The sequence below is a fragment of the Callithrix jacchus genome, chromosome 21 (genome assembly GCF_049354715.1).
Source record: "Callithrix jacchus isolate 240 chromosome 21, calJac240_pri, whole genome shotgun sequence".
Lineage (NCBI taxonomy): Eukaryota > Metazoa > Chordata > Mammalia > Primates > Cebidae > Callithrix > Callithrix jacchus.
The window spans coordinates 19,589,180-19,603,417 of record NC_133522.1 but is presented as its reverse complement, the minus strand read 5'-3'; the positions used below and the strand labels follow the sequence as shown (position 1 = coordinate 19,603,417).

General features: G+C 54.7%; 1 pseudogene; it reads right to left on the bottom strand.

Annotated features, from left to right (window-relative positions):
* Positions 1 to 14,238, bottom strand: part of LOC100389901 (protein dispatched homolog 3-like) — a 55,355-nt pseudogene that overhangs the window by 4,973 nt on the left and 36,144 nt on the right.

Here is a 14,238-nt window from a genome sequence, read left to right as displayed (position 1 = left end):
TCAGGGTGGGGGCCAGAGAAGTCACCTCCCCCCTGTAACCTGTCACATTTGTTCTTACTCCCCATGCTTTCCCTTGTGTTCTTATCTCCAGACATGCCAGAGGGAAGCAGGGACCGTTAACCTTGTTCTCTAGAGGAGGCCAGAGGGGATGAGTAACTTGCTCAAGGACACAGAGCACACCAGGATCCCAGTGAGGACTGAGCCCTGGTCTCTGCATGGAGGCAGCAGGGACGGTCGTGCCAAGCCTGAGAGAGCCACGTGCCTGGGCAGAAGTTCCCACAGTGTCTATGAACCTGGCACTAAGTAAAATAAACCAGCCACAGGTGTGCGTGTGTGGGTTGTGTGCATGTGTGTGTATGTGCACAGGTGTATGCCTATGCCTCCTTGGGCAGACCCCAGGGAGCATCCAGGAGTGACAGAGGCAGCAGGGAGGTAAAAGGGATGGAAGATCCCCTGGTCACCCTGAGGGAGGCTGCCAGGGCCTGGGGCCCTGACCTGGCCTTCCACAGTGGCAGCGGGGGCATCCTGGACTTCTACTGGCCCCTACAGACTAGAGACTAAAAAATACCATGGATACCCGGTCATTGGAAAGGGATGGGAGGAGAAGAGTGGGTGGAAGGGAACTGGCAGGCCACCCAAGGGGAAGGAAGGGCAGAGTTCAGTCAGGTGGCCTGGTTAAGCACTTGACACTGACATCAACTAACTGTGTGACCTCAGGTAAGTCACTCCACCTCTCTGGGCCTCAGCATCTCCCCCTGATCTGGGATCAGAGTTGGCACACATGGGGCAAGTATGCAGCATGGTGCCCAGAGAGACTGCCCAGGCTCATCGACTCAAAAGCCATGGAGATCCACTGCACACAGCCCTACCTGACTGCCCCATGGGACAGCTGCCCCATGGGACAGCTGCCCTGGGATCAGGTTGGGCTCAGGCAGCTCCTTGCACTCAGGGTGCAGCATCTGCAGGAAGGAGCAGATGCTGTAGCCTGTGGGAGAGACAAGAAAAAAAGTGGGTGGTGGCCTTGGAAGAGCCAGTTTACCCCCATCACACCTGTCCCCATGCACTCACCTACCTCGGAGGCTTAAAGTGTTTGTAACCAGTGGCAATGCCATTGGGAAACCTACAACATGATTTTGCCATCGGGATGGAACATGACATGTGGGGCCCTCCCAGGGATGAGTGGCCTCATCCAGGTTGGCTGTGGACCAGCTCCTGGCCCCAACTCCAATTTTGGAAAAGCTACCCCTGCAGGTGTGCCCCACATCCCACATATGCGCACCTCTGCACTAGTCCCATTCACACACAAGCCTGCTCCCATCTGAAAAACCTTGACTGCTGGCACACACCACACCCTGTTGTGGACACATGCAGCACAGATACACACCTGAAAAGATACCTACATGCCAGACACTGTGTCCTTCGGGCTGTCTTCCCTGTCCCACGGTGTCTGTGCCTCCCGGGTCAGTCCTTTTTCCCTCAGAGGAACCAGCTCACCCCACCCCCATACACCTGAGGGCAGGCACTGTGCCCCGCCAGGCTTCACCTGCTTGGAGATGGCTGCCATGGCCTTGCAGAGATGACACAGGTGCCCAGTTACCTTGAAGAGGTCAAAGCTGCTATTGTAGACAATGCTGCCCTTTCCCAAGGAGACACAAGCCGGCCCAGGCCGCTCAGTGAGACGGGGACTCAGTCCTGGGTGCTCACCCTCAGCCCCAGGGATGCCATACAGGCCCCTATGGCTCCACTCTTCCCCTCTCCCCCCACTTCACCTGGACTTCTTCCTTTTATTCCCACCCTCCCAGACAGCCACATCCTTACTATCCCACAGCTCCTGCCTGGTCTCTTGGCCCTGCTCTGAGTGCCTGCAGATGCACAGTGTGGACTGAACACACACATTTTCTTCGACTTCACTTGCTCCCGACTTACTCCATGGCTGCCATTTCTGTATACCCCACTGTGCTGTGACTACTAAAGGCAGGGGATAAACAACTGTCCTTCCTCCCAGGGATCTCCAGCACCCACTATGCCCAGTTCAAAATGGAACAGGAGTGCATGTGAGGGAGGGGCATCTCAGAGAGGAGAAAGCCACAGCTGAGCTCAGAGCAAGGGGGAGGGCCAGAGGAGGGCAAGGAGGTATCCACACCTGTATCACCCTCTCTCCATTCTAGTCCCTCACAGGCAGGCAGCCCCCTTGGCCCCTAAACCCAGATTCCCAGATGAGTCTAAGATGTGGATGCTACTGAGTCCTCAAGAAGAACAGGGTGCCCAGGAGCCCAAGGGGGTTCTGTCTGGACTGGAGGAGCTATCGAGGAGCCAAGAGGGGGTGGGAGGCACTGGACATGGTTCCCTGGGAAGGTGCTTATTTGCAAGTCTGTTGCAGCTGGGCCCTTGGCATCTGCCTGATGCAAGCCCCGTACTGGGTCTCCAATGACATGGTTGTCCACCTGCCAGGTGCAGTTGATGCCAATAATGCCAAAGACCATGGCCCCAGTGTCCACAAGTGGCCATACCACTGGCTTCCCGCAGCATGTGTCCATGCAGGGGTTGAAGCCGAAGGTGGCTGAGAGATGGATCTTGGGCACTGGGAACAGGAAGGCAGAGCTGTAAGGGCAGGTGGGGCCCAGCTCCCTAGGTGCCTACCTGTGTGCCCCTGCCATACCTTTCTCACTAGGCATGAAGAAGAAGTCTTTGGTTGGCCCGTCAGGGCTGGAGCTGAGCAGGCAGCCAGGAAGAGTCAAGCACACATGCCCATGGAAGGTGGGCTTGTGAGACTGGGCAAAGTAGAGCTTCCTGTGGAGGCAACGGAGGCCGAGCTGCGGCCAGAAAAACCAGGAGGAGTCAGGGGAGGTGAGGCCAGTGGGCCAGGACTGGGGCTGGTGGGTAGTGGGGTCTGGACTGGGCTCTGCCCTTGTATGGGGATTTGTTCTCAGGTTGGGGGAAGTGACCTGGGCCAGGGGTCTGGAGGCTGTTCTAGCCCCACCTCTGCCAAGGCTGATTGTGGGAACCTAGTCAAGGTCTTGCCCCTCTGGGCCTCATATCCAGATAGGAGGCATGACGGGTGGAGAAGACCAAAAGCTTTCAAACTGTCCCCCAGGGGTATAATGGTTCAGGAAGGACTCCAGGGCCAACCCTAGTGGTCCCCACTCAGAAGACCCCAGCCTCACCTCAACCCCAACAATGAGGAAGTCTCAAGATTCTACAGGGAGGAAGGGCTGCAGGATCAACAGCTGGCTAACCACTGGACCCACTGCAGCTCAAAGTTCTTTCTAGAATGTTTTCAGCTCATCTAGGCAGCCTGCCTGAACCCTGGTCACTGATGTGTCTGTGCAGAATGAGGCCAGCCTGGGGCTCAGGGAAGGACAGGCAGAGGGACCCCTACCCCTGAGTCAGGATGCCAGGCTGGCAAGGACCTTGTGGCTGCTGTCCTCCATTTTCCAGCCTCCCAGCTGCACCCTCAGCCCCATGCAGAGTTTGGTCTCCTGTGGCTGCTTGACACTCCAAAGCCAGCCCTGTCAGAGACCCTGGAAACAACCCAGCAAGAGATGTCCTGCCATACCCCGGCCTCTAAACTGCATCCTCAGCCTCATGCAGAGTTCAGCCTCCTGTCAAACAGCCTCCGGTGTTTGACACTCCAAAGCCAGCCCCATCAGAGCCCACAGTCCCTGCATGTTACCCAGCCCCATCAGAGGCCACAGTCCCCATGTCACTGAGCCCCATCAGAGCCCACAGTCCCCATATCACCAAGCTCTGACAGAGTCCAAAGTTCCTGTCACCCAGCCCCCTCAGAGGCCACAGTCCCCGTGTGTCACCCAGCCCCATCAGAAGCCACAGTCCCTGTGTCACCAAGCATGGCCTCACACCGCTGTTCTCTACCACAATCACAGTGGGGCTGTTTCTTTCAGAGCATGTATCATAGTTTATAATGACACTGCTGTTTACTTGTTAGTTGCCTGTCTCCAAATGGATGGCCCAAGGGCAGGAGTCACATCTGTCTTTGTCACTACCATGTCCCCAGCACAGTGATAGCACAGTTGGAGTCCATGGATTGTTAAATCCGTGAACAGCAGAGAGAGACCTTCGGCTAACATGGCCTCCACAAATAAATGGATGCAGGGCCGTGTTTACAACATGGGGAATGAAACCCCAGAAAATGTGTCCCTGGCTGGTGTGGAGATCCCAAGAGCACAGAATTCAGCCTCTCACTCAGCACTCAGTGGAGGCCGATTTCACACTAACAGGGACTGGGCCAGTGGCAGGTGAATACAACAGAGGCCCTCCCATCACTCTCCTTCCAGTGTAAGGGGCAGGGGCATTCAATAAATATTTTCTGAACTCATGATGTATTTAGAGTGTGGGTGAGTGCCTTGTCAAGGAGGAGCGGTGTGTACTCATTCATTCATTCATTCAGCAAGTACTTATCTGCAACTGCTATGCCAGACACCATGACGGCTGCTGGGAGGTGGTACCAAGTGAGACAGTCAAGTTGCCACCACGAGATGCCCATGTGCTCCCGTGGGAAGACAGGTAACACCGCAGGTCAGCATAGTGGCAGGTGGCAGTGGGGCCAGGAGTGCAGTGGGCAATGTATGGAAAGATATTGGACATGGTGCTTGGGGAGGGACTGCCTCTCCTGGGAGATATTTGGACTGTGGCTTGAATCTTGAGAAATTGTCTTGCACGTGAGGAGCTGGAGAAAAGCATTCTAGGCAGGAGATGTGCTAGAGGGACAGCGGGTGGCCACTGTAACCCCCGAGGAGCTATCAAGAGGGGAAGTAGCTCCTGGGCCCGCCAACTTTCTAATGTTCTCCACTACCCAGTCCTGAGCAGAGACCCATCGAGCAGGTGTGTGGAAATGGGTGGGAGTTTCTTAAAGGGGACTGCTGGCCTCCCTCAGGGATGGGTGCAGTGGCTCATGCCTATAATCCCAGCACTTGGGGAGGCCGAGGCAAGTGAATCACCTGAGTTCAGGTGTTTGAGATCAGCCTGGCCAACATGGTGAAACCCCATCTCTACTAAAAATACAAAAAATTAGGCAGGTGTGGTGGTGCACGCCTGTAATCCCAGCTACTCAGGAGGCTGAGGCAGGAGAATCAGTTGAACCTGGGAGGCAGAGGTTATACAGTGAGCCAACATTGCACCACAGCCCTCCAGCCAGGGCAACAGAGTGAAAATTCATCTCAGAAAAAAAAATTGGGGGGGCCTGCTGGCATGCCTCATGTGAAGAGAGAGAGAGAAATGAGAAAAGGGCAAAGAAGCAGTGGGGCTGGTGGGCACCGGCTTGTCTACCAGGCTCTGTTACTGGGTGTGCTGCTGCTCCTTGGTGGCCATGTAGAAGCTGAAGTCAAACTTCCAGCTCCACTTGGCATCACAGGCCAAGGTCATTGGCATCTACTTGCAGGAGGGGCTTGCTGCCTGGAGCAGCCCTACTGTAGACCTACAAGTGGTCAGCTTCCTGGTGAAGTTACCAAAAGGTGCTCTATACACCTAAGCAGTGGGTTGACAGAGACAAGACACATGACTCGGGGGGCTGCCTCAGCCTGGGCCTGGCCTCAAGCTCCATCCCTTCCTGCCTCAGCATAGTTCACCCGGTCCCCACACTTGGAGTCAGGGACAGAGCCCTGGGTGGAGGCCTGGGAGGCCTGGGTTTGAGTTCAAAACTTGGGCAAATCCCTTTCTCCCTCTCTGAGCCTCATGTCTTCCTTCAACAATTGCTCACTGTCTGTCCCATGCCAGGAACTGTGCCAGGCTCTGATGGGCATGGCCCCTGCCCTTGTGGAGCTGGCAATGATGATGACTCCCAAGAACAAAGAAGATAAGATGGCACAAATGGCAGGGAGAGGAGGACAAGGTGAGAAAAGTGCTGGGGCAGGACTGTGTGGGGCCCGACAGGCATGCTGAGACCTCAGTGAGCACCAAAGGGTCAGCCACATACAAAGCCAAAGGAAAAGCTTTTCAGGCAGTAGAAACAGCACGTGCAAAGGCTCAGAGGCAGAAAATTCCTTAGGCACCTAATCTTTCAAATGAAAATATAAACCCTGAACAAAGGAATTGGCACGTGTCCCTGTCATCATGGAGGGTGTACCATGTTAAAGAAACACAAATGAGCCTGGACAACACAGAGAGACCCTGTCTCTACAAAAAATAAAAAACAAAATTAGCTGTCATGATGGTGTGTGCCAGTGGTTGTAGCTACCCAGGAGGCTGATAAGAGAGGATCCCTTGAGCCCAGGAGTTTGAGCCTGTAGTGAGCTATGATAATGCCAATGCACTCCAGTCTGGTGACAGAGCAAGCCCCTGCCCTCCCAACTTCAAAAAAAAGAAAAGAAACACAAATGACCCCCATGAAGGGGAAGACTCAAGTCTGTGCTTGGGGACTCCTTTCTGCCATGCTGGAGCAGCTGCCAAGGACAGCAAGATTCCTGGGTGCCACTGCCCAAGCAGGGACTACACCCAGGCGTTCTGCACTGCACATGCCTCACCTCACACATTTGCAACAATGCTGGCTGGTGCTTGTCACATCCCCATGTCACAGATGAAGAAACTGAAACTCAAAGAGAGTAAGTAATCTGCTTAAAGACACACAGTTAATAAATGGCAGAGCCAGTATTTCAATCCAGGCCTGGCTGACTCAGAAGTCCATGCTGCTACCACTCAGAAGGTCCCTGTGACAGACATGACTGGTGTGGGGGAGGGGGTCCTCACCCTCAAAGCTGTGTCTCCCTTTCTATGTGGCCAGTGCCCACAGTGTGGCCTTCAGGGCCCCTCACCCCCAGTGGTGTTGTCTTGCTTCATGACTGCGAAGGCTCACCTGGAAGGAGGGCACCTTGCCATCTGCAGGCAAAACAGCTTGCCAAGGAGCAGGCAGGCTGTCATTGAGGGAGAGCCTGTAGACAGCAGGATGACCTTTACTCTTCACTTTAGAGATGTACACAGTGCCCAGGAAATCTACGGACAAATGAGGGATGACAGAGGGGCAGACTTGACCTTGACTGACTTGTCTTTACCCTGAAGTAGGACACCCTCAGCTCTATGTACTGAAGAGCTGAGTCCTGGCCTTGAGCTTATCTCCAATGCTGACTGTGCCCCTCTCTACTGGACCAGGTCCATGGCAATAATAGTGGAGGAGGTGATGGGCACATAGATGGGGTGGGAGGAATGGTGGGGGAAATGGACACTAGGATGGGGTGGGAGGATGGTGGATGAGGTGGTGGGCACTGGGATGGGGTGGAAGGAGCAGTGGTGGTGGTGGTGGGTACTGGGATCTGGTGGGAGGGATGGTGGAGGAGGTGGTGCATACGGGGATCATGTGGGAGGGAGGGTGGGAGAGATGGTGGGCACTGGGATGGAGTGGGAGCATGGTGGGGGAGGTGGTGAGTATTGGGATCAGGTGGGAGGGATGGTGAAGGTGGTGGGTACTGGGGTCACGTGGGAGGGATGGTGGGGGAGGTGGTAGTCACTGGGATGGGTGGTCCAGGTAGCAGTGATGGAGGGTCCCATGGTGAGGTATGCCAGTGATGGTACAGGCCTGGCACTGGGAATGACAGTGGTTAGGGAGAGGTGGTGACAGTGCAACAGGGTGATAGGGGTGAACAGAGTTCCCTCCATTCCTCTAGTACCCTTGTCCCAGCACCCACCTCTTAGGGAGACTCCAATAGGGATAAGCCAGTGTTCAGAGCCCAGGACGCCCTCCACTCCCCCCATTCCCTGACACTCAGGAGATGTCTCTGGTGCACAGGGAGGGCTTGGGGAGCACCACAGACCAGAGTGTCAGGGGAGCCTACTGTCCTGGCAGGATGGTGGGTGAGGGCCCCAAATTCAACCCCTTCCCCAGCTCCTCTGCAGTGACCAGGAACACACATTCCTGCAAAAGAATCCAGAAGGAATTTTACCTCTCCTCTCACAGGGCCCCCAACCCTAGCACCAGGGAGGATTTCCCCACACTCCCACCCCTAGTGCTCACCCTGCAGGGTGGCCTCAGGCCAGCTGGCCCAGGGGACCCCTGAGTCTTGTCTCTTCTTCTCCAGGGATGTCCGGATGTTGTTCTGCAGGCTGTGAGGCTTCTCCTGGAACAGACCTGCCCCCCAATGCCACATCAATGACAGCAGGGCATCCCAGGCTTGGCCCAATGGGCAGAGGGAAGAGGCTGGGATCTGAGACAGTCTCAAAAACTGGCGCCCAGGGACTGGAGGGGGTGGGGGGGTCAGGGGTCAGAAAAAAACTAGAAAGAACTTTTAAAAAATAAAATACTGAATTTATAAAAATTTTAGGCCCAGAGAAAGGCACCATCAGCCTGCCCAGAGAAAAACATTGAACCGCCCCTGCTCTCCCTCTTTGTGCCACTCTGCCCTCCATTGGGTAGGAATGATGCCACACTTCCATCAGGGGTGGGGTGTCACATCCTCTGCACCAAATTGACAGGCATGTCTGGAAAGCCAAGGTCATCAGCTGGCGGACATGATGGGAGACATATATTCCTGTTTTGCCTCAAGTGTGGTACATTAGCCTTTTGAGTTTTTAATTAGAAATGAGAGAAAATCCACCTTCAAAGTTCTAATCCTCACAGCCATCCTGCAGCAGTTCTGTAAACCCAACTTGATAAAGTGGAAAGCAGAGGTGGAGGGACCTGCCCAGGGAGTGACCTCAGCCCTGTTTGGGTTTTGCCTCACCTTCCCTTTGTAAAGCTGAAGCACTCTGCTATACTCTGGAGGGGTCTCTTTGAGAGGCAGTTCCAGAGGAAGAGGTACAGGGGGAAGGTGCTGGGCTGTGGGTGGGGTTCTGGCCCCAGATGTTGTTGGGGAGTTTGGGGTTTATCCATCTGCAGAAGGGGAGCAGGCCCTTTGAGCAGGCAGGACGCCTGTGGTGGCAGTGATGGAGTGCAAGGCCATGCCCTGGCAGTGGGGAGAGCAGATGGGGACATGGCCAAGCTTGGCTCTGAGGTTTGAGGGTCTCCCCCAGTGCCTCTCGGAGCTGCAGTGGATGATCATGCATTTGGCTGCCATTACCAAGGGGAAGGCCAGGTTAATCTGAACACCACCCTAATTAAACGAAGGCAGTTACAGCAGCCGTCAGACCTGCTTCCGGGAGCTGGAAGTGCTCACCCAGGCATCTTCTCATTTGGCTTCTACCTGCCTTGGCAAAGCTGGATGACCTTGGGTTAATTTCACCTGCCTCCACTCCACTGTCCCTCTGTAAAATTAGGCCTAAACCAGATACCTCAGAATCAGGGAGCCATCTCTATCTCCCCTCCTTGCTTATTCCCAGCTTCCATGCCATCACCAAGCCCTGAGGAAATTACCTCCTAGAAACCTCTGGACTCCAACATGTCTGCCATCAGCATGCTGGTCCCAGCGCCACTGCCTCTCATTTAGAATATCCCATTAGCCTCCTACCCAGCCTCCACCCAGTGCCCCAATCCACTCCACACAGCAACTGGGAGACTCCATCACCCCGCTTCTCTACTTGAACCCCATGACTAGTCTCCAGTAATGATCAGAATAAAATCCAGAACACACACTTTCATCCCCCTGCCCTGGCCCAGCCCACCGGCTCACAACCTTAGCTCCTGCAACTGCCTCTCTCAAACATGGTCTTCGTCTTCCCACCTCAGTGGCCCTCCTCTGCCTAGACTCCTCCCTCCTCTCCCCTCCCTGCCTGGCTAACTCCTTCCCGTTATTGTGAGTTTTGGCTTAGATGTTACTTTCTCCAGGAAGCCTTCCATGATGTGGGCCTCTAAGACTCCCTATTCTTTCTCCATCAAAGCTCAGATCTACTATTACATTGACCAGTCCCTTGAGCTGGAATGTGGACTTCCTGAGCTTGAGAAGCCTGTGCCTCCCACCCACCACACTCCTCAGAGCCAGCACCCAGCAGGTACCCCACAAGCATCTATGGAATGAACTGTGGGAACATGGGGGCTCAGAGGTGAGTGGAACTTGCCTGAGGTCAGGCATGAATGGGGATCCCAAATCCTGCATCTCTCAGACCAGCAGCCTTCGAGACCTGGACACCCAAGGGGGCAGGTAACGCCTCACCTGAACAGGTGATGCAGGAGATGCCCTCAATGCTTAGGTTGTACTTGAGGTCCAGCAGCACCTGGATGTTGGTATTGGGACAGAAGAGCAGCAGGGCCTGGCTGGTGGGGCAGAGCCGGCTGGCAAACACCAGGGACAGGATGAGGTTGGAGATGAACAGCCCTGTGAGGAAAGGGCACTACACCAGGTGGTGCTGGGCCCAGCTGGTGCATTCACAGCAGGCTCCCGAGCACTGGGAGACAGTTGCTCTGGTTGTGGGGGCTGCGGTGTCCTAAAGTAGTGGGGGAAGGCCCTGCGTGCCAGTCCATGGGTGAAGCTTCCTGGAGATGGTCCTCCAGGGCCAGATATCAGATGTTTTGTGGTGTCCCATGGAGTTTGACTATAAACTATAATCTGACACTCCGGGACAACAAGCAGCCACCACTTCGGAGCACCTCATAGTTTATGAAGAGCTGGTGCACCACTTGATCTCACACAATTCTGAAATACTGTTGAAGACGACAGTGATAACAGCACTTCACATTCACTGAGCACTCACTGTATGCATGTGCTGGGCTGAGGTCTTTACATACTCTCAAATCACAGCTGCCTTCCTATCCAGGCTTCTCATCCTCAGTTACAGAACTGAGTGCTACACGGACTGGAATAGCCAAAGTCACACAGCTAGGATGCAGCCAAACTGGGACCCAGGCTCAAGTGGATCTAACTCCAGGGCACGAGTGCTCTGTGCTGCTGCCCAGTGTGAGGCTGGCACACAGCAGAGGCCAATGATCAACCACTGCAGTGGGACCAGCTTCATTCTACACAGGAAGGAGGGGGTTGGAGAAGGAGAGACCCCAGCCCAGGCCTCTGACCCTGGTGCATCTGTGAGAGAAGGTGGGCTTCCAGTGCCTGTGTTTTGGGGGTGGAACTGCAGGACGGGGACAGGGGTGGAGAGCCCACTTACACATGATCACCCAGCAGCTCTTCATGGCTGACCACAATGAGCTGGCAGCAGCTGCCTGTGCTGGAGGCTGGCTGGAGACCCTCGGGGGACATGGAAACCAGGGACACATCTCCCAGTTTCAGTGACACTGCCAGGGCAGAGCAGAGGCCAGTCAAAGCCCACTGTAGTCCACACTTGCTTCCAGGGAAGCACAGATGCTTGGTGAGGAACCTCCCAGGCCATCCTGTCCAGCACAGTGCCTCAGGACCAACTTGTCAAGCGTCACTCCCCTGGCAGAGGCAGCACTGGGTCTGGCAGGCATGAGCCGGGCAGGCCCATGCCAGCTCTCACCTGGCTCTTCCTCGACTTCCAGCAAGGGATGTCATCATCCAGGTAGAGCATGGGGCCCTGGGTGGGGCTGCTGCCAGTCTGCTCAGGAGTTACAAACATGGCTCCAGGGAAGTGCAGGGAGCTCTTGTGGCCACAATTCTGGTGGCAGCTGTGGAGAGAGTAGGAAACAGCGGTGAGCCAGAGCAGGGCTCTGGGGATCAGATGAACCCTGGTATCTGGGTGCTGCTGATGTCACACATGGGATGCACAACCCAGACTTTTGGGAGTTGGTCACTTTGTTTCTTTCTAGTACCATCTACGCCAGGGTCCTCAGGTGCCAGTCTTCCTCCAGAGAGACAAATGGTAACAGCAGACATTACCCAGGATGATGACACACAGTGACCTGGGCACTAAGGTGATCAAATCAAGGACTCATGCTTCTGCTGCTGTGTCACCCAGGGCCTCTGCCACCAACTAAATACTCAGGGGAGCCAGGAGGAGGAGGAGGGCCAGGCTAAGGTTGTAGCTGCGTGGCTGAGGTCTCAGCTGAAGTTAACGCATGAGAGACAAGGCTCACCCTAGGGACCTAGCACAAGAATAATCTTCATGTTTGATACAAGCACTGTGTGTGTGGTTAATACCACTGCCACGTGCCAGCAGCAAGCCTGGAGCCCTGTGTGGATGATCTCAATTAATTCTCATGGGATTCACACACAGGGATCACAACTGCTTCAAAAAAAAGAAACAGATGCAGAGAAGTGAAGTCACTTTCCCAGGATTCCACGGTTGCCAAGGGAGGCCGCTGGACTTGGAGCCCACGTCTGACTGACTGCAAAGATGACCGTGCCAAATAGGACTATTGGGGGACAGTCCCAGACTGGGGGCCAGGGGCAGTGGGTTTATTTGGCATCTCTGTAAAGATTAGAAGAAGGTGCCCCTTCCCCACAATGCTGGTTCTATGTCATAAAACTGTCATGGTAAATAGTCAAATCTGAACGCCAATGGTACAGAGAACAGAGCTTAGCCAGGGCACCTGTGGGCAGTGCCCAACCTGTGCCACCACAGCAGGGTCCTGAAGGGAGAGGGTGTGAGTGAGAGAGCTCAGGAGTCCATCGCAGGCCCAAGTCTAAGCTCCTCGCTGGGCCCTTCTCTCCCTCCAGCCCCTCGAGGGCTCACCATTATCATGGACCCATTATCATGGGTCCCTGAACACCATTGACCAAGGCTTTTCTTTTTTTTTAATCTAGAAAGACCAAGGCCTTTTTTACAATGAGTGGTCCTGTTCCAAGCCCAGAGACTCTCCATCATCTCTCCATTCTCAACCTCAGGCAGCCACCCAGGCCTGACTCAGCTCCACCGCCATCCCCCTCCATCTATCCCGACCACCAGGCCCACAAGACCTTTCCCCTAAACCTCCAGCAGCGACTCTGAACTTACCCGTTCATCTCTGCACACGGCTCACTACACCTAAAGATGAGAACCAGAGGACATTGAACATGGTACCTAAGAGCATGGGATCTGGAGGCAGACATTCTTGGGTTTAAATCCAGGCTCTACTGCCTACTAAATGGGTGACTTTGAAAAAGGTGTCCAACCTCCCTGAGCCATTGTTTTCTCATCTATAAAATGGGCATAGCAAGAGAACCCAGCTCCCACGGCAGGTCTGCACCTGGGAGAAGACATTCGCTGCATAGGCGGCAGCTGTGGTCAGGGAGGTGAAGAAGGTGGCCTTGCCTGCAGTTTGGACGGTGTGAATCATGCGCAGCTGTGGGTCTTCCAGATGGGTGGCCTGGCGGTAGGTGTTGATGAACACAAACATGTCGTCTACACCTATAAGAGGTAGTCCCAGGCCAGGACAGCAGGATCATTCTGCTGTCTCCAGGATCGGGCCCAACTTGGGCCTGGACCAAATCTCAGTGGCCTCCTGGGTGGTCAGGATGCAGCAGAGTCCTGCTTCTCTGCTTTGGGTTTGGAGAGACCCCTCTGACTGGCTCCTCCCACCAAGAGTTCAAGCCCCACCCCTTAACACACCACACTCCTTGGCTCCAACCTCACCCAGAGGTAGGTGCCTTCTGCCACATCCTGGTCTCCTTCCCACACTTCCTGGGCTTTTCCCACCATCCTCACCTCTACACAGCAAACCTTCCTCCTCTCTCCACTCACCCTATGCCAATGATCCACCCACCACTTATATTCTAACCTTGCACTCTAAGGCTCTAGGCCTCAGTAGGGCTGTGTAAAGCCCCAATGGAAGCCAGGCTTTGTATCCAGGGAGAAAAGGGGTGAGGCAGAGTTCTGATGTGGGAGGTGTACTGCCATGGCAACAGCAGCAACTCACCAATGCCCAAAATCAAGAAGGCGGCCACCCCACTAAGGATGTCCAAGTACTAAATACCGAAGACCACGTGGCACAGGAAGAGGGCCACCAGGCAGCTAAGACCAATGCTGGCAACCCCGAAGAAGGACAGAAACACTGGGCAGGGTAACAGACACAAGGGAGAAGGTTGGGGGACCTTCATGGAGCACAAGCCCCATTAGTGTCTTGGACGTCGGCTGGGTCCCATCTTTTCCCCACAACCCTGGACACCATTCACCGCCCTCTCTGTTCCCAGCACAGGCAGAGGGCCAGTTATCAGTTCTCCATGCCCAAAGAGGGCAGCAGCAGGAGGCCCAAGTGGCAGATGAAACCATCTTTGAGTAAGTCAGGTCATCTTCCTCTTTGCAGACTTTACCTCAAGAGCCTTATGGACATTATATATTACCTGGGGGTAGCAACTGTGTCTGGATCCCTGGTACCTTACAGCATCTGGCATATAGTTTTGTGCCCAACAAATATTCGTTGCATGGATGTATGAACGTCTTTTCCATTTTGGAAAGTATTATCATTCTCTTGTCTGCTTGGGCAATAGAGTGTGCCTACTGTACAGCAGTAAGCAGCAGCTGGTGACCATA